This window comes from Taudactylus pleione, unplaced genomic scaffold (genome assembly GCF_031769625.1).
Source record: "Taudactylus pleione unplaced genomic scaffold, aTauple2 ptg000609l, whole genome shotgun sequence".
Taxonomy (NCBI): Eukaryota; Metazoa; Chordata; class Amphibia; order Anura; family Myobatrachidae; genus Taudactylus; species Taudactylus pleione.
In genome coordinates, this window is record NW_028285011.1 from 5,310,413 (window position 1) to 5,322,500 (window position 12,088).

Here is a 12,088-nt window from a genome sequence, read left to right on the forward strand (position 1 = left end):
AAGTGTGGACCCGAAACTGCTCCCCAGCCCCGAAGACTGGCGTCCGTTGTCAACAGGACCCAATTTGGAACCCAGAACGGACGTCCCTTGCTGAGATGGGTCGTCTGTAACCACCAGGCAAGGGACAGGCGAACCTCCGGGGTGAGCACAATCGTCTGGGACTTCAGAGACTGAGGCAGCTCGTTCCACTTGGACAGGATCAGGTGCTGCAGAGGTCTGGAGTGAAACCGGGCATATTCCACCATGTCGAACACCGACACCATGGGGCCCAGTAACCTCAACGCCGAGTGTAGAGACACCTGGCGGCTGTGCAGACAACTGCGCACCCTCGACTGTAAAGCAGAGATCTTTTCCCCCGTCACGAAGATCCTTTGCTGTCCTGAGTCCAATAAGGCTCCGAGGTGCAGAATCCGCCGAGACGGGATTAGAGTGGACTTCTGCCAGTTGATTAACAAGCCGTGCCGTTGCAGTAGTGCAATGGTCAGGTCCAAGTGGCGTAGAAGGAGCTCGGGAGATCCTGCCACTAATAAAAGGTCGTCCAAGTACGGCAACATACGGACTCCCTGCAGCCGCAGAGAAGCCGCCATGACCGCCATCACCTTGGTGAAAACACGTGGTGCTGTCGCCAGGCCAAAAGGTAACGCCCGAAACTGGAAGTGATCGCTGCGGATTGCAAACCTGAGGAACTGTTGATGGCGCGAAAGAATAGGGACATGCAGGTAAGCGTCCTGTATGTCCAATGACACCATGTAGTCCCCAGGTTCCAGCGCCAGAATGATGGACCGTAGGGTCTCCATCCGAAACTTCGGTACCCGCAAAGACTTGTTGAGAGCTTTGAGGTTTAGAATCGGACAATACGACCCATTGGGTTTCTGCACCAAAAAAAGATTTGAATAGAAACCCTGGCCCCTCTGGGAGAATGGAACAGGCACTATAACTCCAGCCTGGAGCATAGTGTGCAAGACCTTCCGCAGCTCCGTGGCCTTGTTCCGGTCTGATGGTAGACCCGTGGTGAAGAATCGAGCCGGGGGTCTATGCCGGAAAGAGAGGGCGTACCCGTGGGAGACCACCTCGAGAACCCAAGTGTCTGTCTTGGTAACCGACCAACACCGGGCGAACTGCAGCAGGCGGCCTCCCACTTTGGGATCCCCCAAAGGGAGGCCCGGACCGTCAGGCCGCAGGCTTGTCATCTGGCTTAGGGGCCGGACGTCTGGTACTCCATGCCTGCTTCCGGGGCTTAGCCGATTTCTTAGGACCAGCCCGTCGAGGAAAAGACTGTGGTTTGGGCCTGCCCTGGGCCCTATAAGACCGAAAGGACGATGGTCCAGAACCAGAAGGAGCAGCGGCCGACGGGAGACATGCCGATTTGGCTGCTGCCAGCGTGGCCACAATCTTGTCCAGATCCGGACCGAAGAGAACTTCTCCGTTAAATGGCAACGCCTCCAAATCCTTTTTGGAATCAGCGTCCGCCTTCCAGGATCGCAACCACAAGGTGCGACGAGCAGCCACCACTGCTGAAGAAATTCGAGACACCAGGGTACTAATGTCTAAGGCCGCCTTGTTGATATAAGTGGCCGAATCACGGAGATTACCAATCAACTCCACCTGATCGGCCGGACAGTCGGAATCAAGAGACGCCTCTAATGAATCCGCCCAGCGCTCCATCGCTCTGGCAACCCAGCAAATGGCCATAGCCGGCCGTGCTGCCCCCCCCGCAAGGGAATAAGCGGACTTCAGGCAGATCTCCACCTTGCGGTCCGTAGCATCCTTAAGGGAGGACATGGATGGCATCGGCAATGTGGCACTACGGACAAGACGGGTCACGTGAGAATCCACCTGTGGAGGGGATTCCCACTTAGCCAAAATAATTATCCGCGAACGGATAAGCCACCGCCAGGCGCCTCTGCGGCTGGTATCGTTTGCCAGGCTGTTTCCACGCCTCCTCTAAATGGTCCACTAACTGACCCGAAAGAGGAAAGACTGTGGCGTCACCCTTCACAAATTTAAAAAAGGCATACTTGGATTTAGCCGCTGGGGGAACGTCGTCCTCAATCACCAAGGCTGTGCGGACTGCCCGAATAAGTCCAGGAATATATACCTTGGACCTAGCGTCAGCGTCCTTAGTATGGAGAGGTTCCTGATCGTAAGGATCCAGAATCTCCCCATCATCAGACGTCCCCTCGTCATCCTCATAAGGAGACGACAGACGCCACCGGCCGTTTATGTGGCCGCATCACAGACTCCCCTTGCAACACAGCCGACAAGTGCTGTACAGAACTCGTCAGGGAGTTAACCCACGCCGGCTCCTGAGAAACCGGGAGCGGGGAAATAGGGAGACTGCGGGGTACCACCAATTGTCTTGGGAAACCCTGCATGGGTGACGACACCACTGACTGCTGGGACAAACCCATCGGAGTAAACGCGGGCTGCGGAGCTAACTGGCCCACTAAGGTCGTAAGCGCCTGAGCGAAACAAGCCCAGGGCGGCTCCTGTACCGGTGCTGTAACCGTAATAGGCCGCGCCATTGACAAACACTGCCGGCAGAGGCCCTCCGCGCTACCCTCCCCCTCCGCTAACGGTACTTTACACGTAGTACACTGTAGCCGGAGAGGAAAATCACTTTCACACATGAGGGTACCAAGTATGTGACCCCTCTCACCAATTATATATTAAATAGGCGAGAGACCACCCTGCAGCACCGCACCGCAAGGGCTTAGCAGAAAGGACAGGGACAGGAATAAAGCTGACAGTCAGAATAGAAGTTACAGGCAGCAGCGCTAGCACAGTCACATACAATGCAAAGAAAATCAATTCCTGCACTAACAGCGCTGATCACTCAACTACGCAGACACAGGGTCTGGTAGGAAACAGCGCTGCATACACAGACCTGACCACAGCGGAGGAGAGGTATGCGGAGGGACCCAGACCACGATGCTTCCGTCCAGTGCTTCCAGCAGCGTTCACCATGCGTTCAGGAAGATGGCCGCCGAGGAGCAGAGAGGAGGCTGGCCTGGGGGAGGAGCGCTGCCACTGGACCAGTCGGCAGTGTGCAGAGAGGGCTGTGTGCAGCGTGGGAGGCGCCGGCTGTGAGACAGGGAAGGCGCGCTCCCCTGGCATGCATTTAACCCCTGGGACGCCGCAGCGCTACCGCTCTGCTGCGGTCCGCTGTCCCAGGGGGGTAGTGGAAGCGCAGGTTACATACCTGGCTCCACGCTGCAGCCAGTCCCCAGGGAGCCCCCTGCCTGGGGACTCTGGACCATGTAACAGCGGGGACCCACCGCGGGACCCCGCTGCTTACCTTGCTGTCCCCTTTGATTCCGGCCATGGTCCGGAACATCTGGGGTCACCGCTAGCTGTGACCCCAGATGCTCACCAGCATCCCCGGATCGGTACCGGCGTTCTGGTACCGGTGGGGGTGTAGGGAAGACAGCATGGACGTCAGGACTGACTGTCCATGCTGTACATCCAGATGTGCAGCCACAGCTGCATGCAGAAAAGCTTCAGGGGCTCTTCTAGCCCCCACTCCAGCAGGTGCACCCGACCCCGGCCGGGCACCAAACTAAACTGAGGTGCCTTGGCTCGGGGGCGGGGTATAGGAGGGGGACCCTAGTGCATCTTGGGAGGCTGAAAGCTTAACTCTATGGTGCCCGATGACTGACGTCACACCTATACCCCAAGGTATCCTGTGGATACCCTATGGACCCTGAAGTAGAAAAGTTGATTGGTTGCTAGGTACAACTTCTCCACTTTATCTCTCTCCAAGATTTGATAAATCTCCCCTTATATGTCATGTTTACCACCAGTAAGCGACAAAGCCGACCTAAAATCTTTGGTGATCCTGTAGTATTCTGACAACACAATTCAGCACCCATCAGGTAATTCACTGACAAAGTGCTGCTATATAAAACAGAATTACCCATAAGTCCATTCTTCCACATTGGAAAGGCTAAACTAAAGACTTTGGGCTTCATTCAGAGCCGGACGCTATTTGCGCTCGCTCGTTCAGAAAATAGGGGTGGCTAATCAAATGAACCGTTCGCTCTTTGCGGTCTGTTCACGCCTCTAGGTCTGAACGACGCGAACAAAACATGCGGTCCTTTTTTGGAAAACTACGCCCCCTGGCCGCTCGCATCCTACGTCATGTCCGCTATTTATTAGATTAATCGAGTACATCAACCAGCGTATGAACTGCTCGCTATTCTTGTGGTTGGTTTTTCCTACCGCAATCTTGTGAGCAGTTCTGGCTATAAAATAACCCAGTGACGTGGTCAATGACGCTGCTGTATTAATTATGCACACCCTTAAAACGCCCGTTTTGACCTTTAAGCACGCCTGCATTCGGATCTCCACTCCCCGTTTTCAAGCACCTTCCCCTGTTACCACCCACATATGCCTCCTCCTGTCACTCAAAATAGCAGGCATTCGCTATTTAGCGAACAAACGATTTTCGGCCGCACTGACTGGTTCGCGTATGCGTATTATGATACGTACGCATGCGCAGTTGTGCAAACATTGCTCGGAACGAACGAGCGGCCGCTTATGAGCGACTCTGAATCAGGCCCTTCGGGCGGTCTGTACTAAACTGAAAAATGCGGTAAAACCCCTGAAAAATATGAGATATGGTAAGAACTTACCCTTGTTATCTCTATTTCTACGAAGTCCATAGGGTTCCACAGGATACCTTGGGGTATAGGTGTGACGTCAGTCGCAGGGCACCAAAGAGTTAAGCTTTCAGCCTTCCAGGATGCACTAGGTCCCCCTCCTATACCCGGCCCCCGAGCCAAGGCACCTCAGTTAGTTACCAAGCCATAGGCCGGAGGAGGAGAAGGAAGAGAGAGAACAAAGATCTGGACACATACAAGAATCACATTCTCACCAGAGGGAGACGGAAAACCGGTGACCAGAGCAAAGCCCATCTGCAGCACAGGTGCGACAGGGCGGGAGTCCTGTGGAACCCTATGGACTTCGTAGAAATAGAGATAACAAGGGTAAGTTCTTACCATATCTCATATTTTCTACTTCAGGGTCCATAGGGTATCCACAGGATACCTTGGGGATGTCCCAAAGCAGTATCCTTTAAGGGTGGGGACGCTCCTGTGCAGAAAGGAGAATCCGCCGCCCGAAGGAAGCATCCTGAGAGGCGAAGGTGTCAAACCTGTAATACCTCACGAAGGTATGGACAGAGGATCACGTAGCAGCCTTGCAGATCTGGACTGCAGAGGCACCACGTCGAGCTGCCCATGAAGGACCCACAGACCTAGTGGAATGAGCCTTCAGAGAAGGAGGAACCGGTAGGCCTTCATGAAGATAAGCTTCAGAAATAGCCATACGGATCCAGGCTGCCAAAGTTTGCTTTGAAGCAGGCCAACCCTTTTTACGGAAGCCATAGAGGACAAACAAAGCGTCCGACTTCCTAAATGAAGAAGTGCGGTCAACATAAGTCCTTAAGGCCCGCACAACATCCAAAGAGACCTCACCCACGGAAAGACCCGGTGAGTTAAAGGCCGGAACAACGATTTCCTCGTTAACATGAAACTGGGAAACAACTTTGGGAAGAAACTCGGGCCGAGTGCGGAGTACTGCCCTGTTCCCATGAAAAACCAAGAAAGGGGGTCTACAAGAAAGAGCCCCTAACTCAGAAACACGTCTGGCCGAAGCAATAGCCAGAAGGAAAACAGTCTTAGCTGTTAGCCATTTAAGATCCACTGATCCCAGTGGTTCAAACGGCGGTCCTTGGAGAGCCCTCAGGACCACAGCCAAATCCCAAAGCGCCACAGGTGGAACAAAGGGCGGCTGAATGCGGACAACACCTTGCATAAAGGTGCGCACATCCGGGATTGTAGCAATCCTACGGTGAAACCAGACAGACAGGGCCGAAACCTGTACCTTCAAAGAAGCAAGGCGAAGCCCATGATCTAGTCCCGCTTGCAGGAAGGCGAGAATCCGAGACAGACGAAACTCTCGGTCGACACCACTGGAAGAACGTATGCCAAACGCGATGGTATTTCCTCGCGGAAGACGGTTTCCGAGCTCGCAACATGGTACGCACCACAGAGCTGGAAAACCCCCGGGACCTCAGCATGGCCGTCTCAACAGCCACGCCGTCAAAGACAGCCGAGTCAGGTCCGGGTGACGACAAGGACCCTGAGACAGGAGGTCCGGTCGTAGCGGCAACCACAGAGGACTGTCCACGGACAGACCCTGAAGGTCTGAGAACCAGTGCCGTCTGGGCCACGCGGGAGCTATCAACAGGAGCGTCCCTCCTTCCTGTTTGAATTTCCGGATTACCCGTGGAAGAAGGGAGACCGGAGGGAACAGGTATGCGAACCGGAACGTCCACCGGACGGACAGAGCATCCACCAGAGACGCCCCTTCGTCTCTTGTGCGAGACCCGTACACCGGCAACTTGTTGTTGTGCCGGGACGCCATGAGGTCGATCTCTGGAAGACCCCATCTGTCCACCAGTAGTTGAAAAACGTCCGGGTGCAGGGACCATTCCCCCGGATGAACGTCCTGGCGACTTAGAAAGTCCGCCTCCCAATTGAGCACTCCCGGGATGAAGACCGCTGATATGGCCGGAAGAGTGCGCTCCGCCCAAACCAGGATCCGAGACACCTCTACGAGAGCCGCCCGGCTTCGGGTTCCTCCTTGCCTGTTTATGTAGGCCACGGTGGTAGCGTTGTCCGACTGGACCTGTACCGGGTGACCCTGGAGAAATCGATGTGCCTGCTGGAGAGCATTGAAGACCGCACGGAGTTCCAAGATATTGATTGGAAGCTCCGCTTCTGTCGGCGTCCACCTGCCCTGGAACAGATGTGGACCCGAAACTGCTCCCCAGCCCCGAAGACTGGCGTCCGTTGTCAACAGGACCCAATTTGGAACCCAGAACGGACGTCCCTCGCTGAGGTGAGACGTCTGTAACCACCAAGCAAGGGACAGACGAACCTCCGGGGTGAACACAATCGTCTGGGACTTCAGAGACTGAGGCAGCTCGTTCCACTTTGACAGGATCAGGTGCTGCAGAGGTCTGGAGTGAAACTGGGCATATTCCACCACGTCGAACACCGACACCATGGAGCCCAGTAACCTCATCGCCGAGTGTAGAGACACCCGGCGGCTGTACTGACAACTGCGCACCCTTGACTGTAAAGCAGAGATCTTTTCCTCCGTCACGAAGATCTTTTGCTGTCCAGAGTCCAATAAGGCTCCAAGATGCAGAATCCTCCGAGACGGGATTAGAGTGGACTTCTGCCAGTTGATTAGCCAGCCGTGCCGTTGCAGCAGGGCAATGGTCAGGTCCAAGTGGCGTAACAGGAGCTCTGGAGATCCCGCCACCAATAACAGGTCGTCCAAGTACGGCAACATGCGGACTCCCTGCAGCCGCAGAGAAGCCGCCATGACCGCCATCACCTTGGTGAAAACACGTGGTGCTGTCGCCAGGCCAAAAGGTAACGCCCGAAACTGGAAGTGGTCGCTGCGGATTGCAAACATGAGGAACTGTTGATGGCGCAAAAGAATAGGGACATGCAGGTAAGCGTCCTGTATGTCCAATGACACCATGTAGTCCCCAGGTTCCAGCGCCAGAATGATGGACCGTAGGGTCTCCATTCGAAACTTCGGGACCCGCAAAGACTTGTTGAGTGCTTTGAGGTTGAGAATCGGACGAAAGGACCCATTGGGTTTCTGTACCAAAAAAAGATTTGAGTAGAAACCCTGGCCCCTCTGGGAGAATGGAACAGGCACTATAACTCCAGCCTGGAGCATAGTGTGCAATACCTTCCGCAGCTCCGTAGCCTTGTTCCGGTCTGATGGTAGACCCGTGGTGAAGAATCGAGCCGGGGGTCTGTGCCGGAAGGAGAGGGCGTACCCGTGGGAGACCACCTCCAGAACCCAAGTGTCTGTCGTAGTGACCGACCAACACTGGGCGAACAGCAGCAGGCGGCCTCCCACCCTGGGATCCCCCAAAGGGAGGCCCAGACCATCAGGCCGCAGGCTTGTCATCTGGCTTGGGGGCCGGACGTCTGGTACTCCATGCCTGCTTCCGGGGCTTGACCGATTTCCTAGGGCCAGCCTGACGAGGAAACGACTGTGGTTTGGGCCTGCCCTGGGCCCTAGATGACCGAAAGGACGATGGTCCAGAACCAGAAGGAGCAGCGGCCGACGGGAGACAAGCCGATTTGGCTGCCGCCAGCGTGGCCACAATCTTATCCAGATCCGGACCGAAGAGAACTTCTCCGGTAAACGGCAACGCTTCCAGACCCTTCTTGGAATCTGCATCCGCCTTCCAGGATCGCAGCCACAAGGTGCGACGAGCAGCTACCGCTGCTGAAGAAGTTCTAGACACCAGAGTACTAATGTCTAGAGCCGCCTCGTTGATGTAGGTGGCCGAATCACGGAGATTGCCAATCAATTCCGCCTGTTCGGCCGGACAGTCGGAATCAAAAGAAGCCTCTAATGAATCCGCCCAGCGCTCCATCGCTCTGGCAACCCAGCAAATGGCCATAGCCGGCCGTGCTGCCCCCCCCCGCAAGGGAATAAGCGGACTTCAGGCAGATTTCCACCTTGCGGTCCGTAGCATCCTTAAGGGAGGACATGGATGGCATCGGCAATGTGGCACTACGGACAAGACGGGTCACGTGAGAATCCACCTGTGGAGGGGATTCCCACTTAGCAAAATAATTATCCGCGAACGGATAAGCCACCGCCAGGCGTCTCTGCGGCTGGTATCTTTTGCCAGGCTGTTTCCACGCCTCCTCTAAATGGTCCACCAACTGACCCGAAAGAGGAAAGACTGTGGCATCGCCCTTCACGTCTTTGAAAAAGGCATACTTAGACTTAGCCACTGGGGGAACTTCGTCCTCAATCACCAAGGCTGTGCGGACCGCCCGAATAAGTCCAGGAATATATACTTTGGACTTAGCATCAGCGTCCTTAGTATGGAGAGGTTCCTGATCGTAAGGATCCAGAATCTCCCCATCATCAGACGTCCCTTCGTCATCCTCATAAGGAGCGGACAGAGACGCCACCGGCCGTTTATGAGGCCGCATCACAGACTCCCCTTGCAACACATCTGACAAGTGCTGTACAGAACTCGTCAGGGAGTTAACCCACGCTGGCTCCTGAGAAACCGGGAGCGGGGAAATAGGGAGACTGTGGGGTACCACCAATTGTCGTGGGAAACCCTGCATGGGTGACGACACCACAGACTGCTGGGACAAACCCATCGGAGTAAACGCGGGCTGCGGAGCTAACTGGCCCACTAAAGCTGTTAGCGCCTGAGCGAAACAAGCCCACCAGGGCGGCTCCTGTACCGGTGCTGTAACCGTAAGAGGCCGCGCCATGGACAAACACTGCCGGCAAAGGCCCTCCGCGCTACCCTCCCCCTCCGCTAACGGTACTTTACATGTGGTACACTGTAGCCAGAGGGGGAAATCACTTTCAGACATGATGGCACCACGTATGTGACCCCTCTCACCAATTATATATTAATAGGCGAGAGACCACCCTGCAGCACCGCAAGGGCTTAGCAGAAAGAACAGGGACAGTAATAAAGCTGACAGTCTTGAGAAGAAAAGTTACAGGCAGCGCTAGCACAGTCACATACAATGCAAAGAAAATCAATTCCTGCACTAACAGCGCTGATCACTCAACTACACAGACACAGGGCCTGGTAGGACACAGCGCTGCATACACAGACCTGACCACAGCGGAGGAGAGGTATGCGGGGGGACCCAGACCACGATGCTTCCAATGCAGGCTTCCAGCAGCGTTCACCATGCTTCTGAAAAGATGGCCGCCGAGGAGCAGAGAGAAGGCTGGCCTGGGGGACGAGCGCTGACACAGGGCCAGTCAGCACAGTGCAGAGAGGGCTGTGTGCAGCGGGGGAGGCGTCGGCTATGAGACAGGGAAGGCGCGCTCCCCTGGCATGCATTTAACCCCTGGGACGCCGCAGCGCTACCGCTCTGCTGCGGTCCGCTGTCCCAGGGGGTAGTGGAAGCGCAGGTTGGTCTTCTGGCTCCACGCTGCAGCCAGTCCCCAGGGAGCCCCCTGCCTGGGGACTTAGGACCATGTGATCAGCGGGGACCCACCGCGGGACCCCGCTGCTTACCTCTGTCCCCCTTGAATCCGGCCATGGTCCGGAACATCTGGGGTCACCGCTAGCTGTGACCCCAGATGCCCACCAGCATCCCCGGATCAGTACCGGCGTTCTGGTACCGGCGGGGTGTAGGGAAGACAGCATGGATGTCAGGACTGACTGTCCATGCTGTTCATCCAGATGTGCAGCCACAGCTGCATGAAGAAAAAGCTTCAGGGGCTCTTCTAGCCCCCACTCCAACAGGTGCACCCAGACTCCGGCCGGGCACCTCCTATACCCCGCCCCCTTGGCTCGGGGGCGGGGTATAGGAGGGGGACCTAGTGCATCCTGGGAGGCTGAAAGCTTAACTCTTTGGTGCCCTGCGACTGACGTCACACCTATACCCCAAGGTATCCTGTGGATACCCTATGGACCCTGAAGTAGAAATACAGTTTTTGGGTGTTTTACAGCATTTCCCATATTACTAAGCACTAGAATGCATTCCGGTGCTTGCCACGGTGGGTAACACCATCTTTCGGTAGAGCTGTCCTTTGTGATTTTAAGTACATACTGCGGTAATCAACAGCGGTATGTACCAGATAAGAGGCGTAATGTACCACATCACAGATGCAATGCTTTGTACACCCGCCAAGCTGGGTACACACTATAAGGGGTAAATTTACTAAAGTGAGTTTCTAGAAGGGATGTTGTCCATGGCAACCAATTTTATTGGCTTCATCTATTTTTATAGTTCACCACTTACTATTCTTTTATTGAATGGACTGCAGGGAGGGTAGGTTTCCATGCACAGGGGCACGAGTCAAGGCTGTCCCTTGCCACCTCTTTTTAATTTGTATCTGAACCCTCTTCTCTGTTTAATTCAACAGTCTCGGTCTATTCCAGGTATTTGGATTGGACAGCGAGAAATCAAGATTACGGCCTTCGCAGATGATGTTCTGCTTTACCTTTATAAGCCCTTCGCTTCCGTGCAGCATTTAATGTCCCTACTTCAGGATTTTGGGAACATTTCTGGCCTACAAAGTAATCCCGAGAAGTTGTTAGCTTTATATTTACAATCACGTTATGTACGCTCCTTCTAACATGCTAAAGATTCCTTTTGAGTGGACAAAAAAAAAAAAGTTTCACATATTTAGGAGTGCAAATTACTAAAAGTCCTACTAATTTATATAATTTGAATACTACTAGGGCCTTAACAACCTTGATTCTGGAGTTAGATGGGTGGCGTCATCTCCAGCTCTCCTACTTGGGTAGGGCCAGTTTACTTAAAATGATATCCATTCCAAAATTGATGCATCTACAACATTCAGTGTTAATTTTGTCAACAAAAATTTTGACTAACAGTTATCGTCAACTACATTTTTTTTGGAGGACTATATTGTAACAATAACTAAACTATAAATGTTTAAATAACGAAAATGACGACGAAATATGTGTTCAACTTTAAATAAGGTACTAAGACAAACTAAATTTAAAATCCTTGCCAAATTAACACTGATACTACATACACTACTACTATCTATTTTTGAAGTAGGGTTATTTAAAATGTTTTAAAAATAAATAGATGCTCTAGATATTTGCAGAAAATAAATATGACCTGTGTAAAGGAAATAGGATTGTATATTGCACATGTTGTAACTAACCGAAGGCATTAATTTGTATATGATATATGGGAGGAGTACTACGGTAAGCCAGTATGTGACACATTCTCACTGAGCCTACTGAGCTTAGATTACTAACCACACAGGTAAAGGTATGCGGACTTCAAATTCTCATGGGAATTTTAGAGAAAAGTTCTTCAGAAAAATCCATTACAGTATCATTGCACTGTTTGCAAAAATGATGACTAAAACGTTCAGTCTGCTGGGTCACACATCGTATAGTGTGTACCCAGCTTTAGTTAAACTAGGAAAAAGACACTATAGCCTTGCTTTTTCTTAACATGGCTATTATAGGTAATATGTAATAGGTAATATTTACAAAGATTGTTTCTAT

At 53.2% G+C, this 12,088-nt stretch overlaps 1 protein-coding gene across 2 annotated transcripts in view; it reads right to left on the reverse strand.

Annotated features, from left to right (window-relative positions):
• Positions 1-12,088, reverse strand: part of MGAT4A (alpha-1,3-mannosyl-glycoprotein 4-beta-N-acetylglucosaminyltransferase A) — a 114,082-nt gene that overhangs the window by 44,982 nt on the left and 57,012 nt on the right. The window lies entirely within an intron of this gene.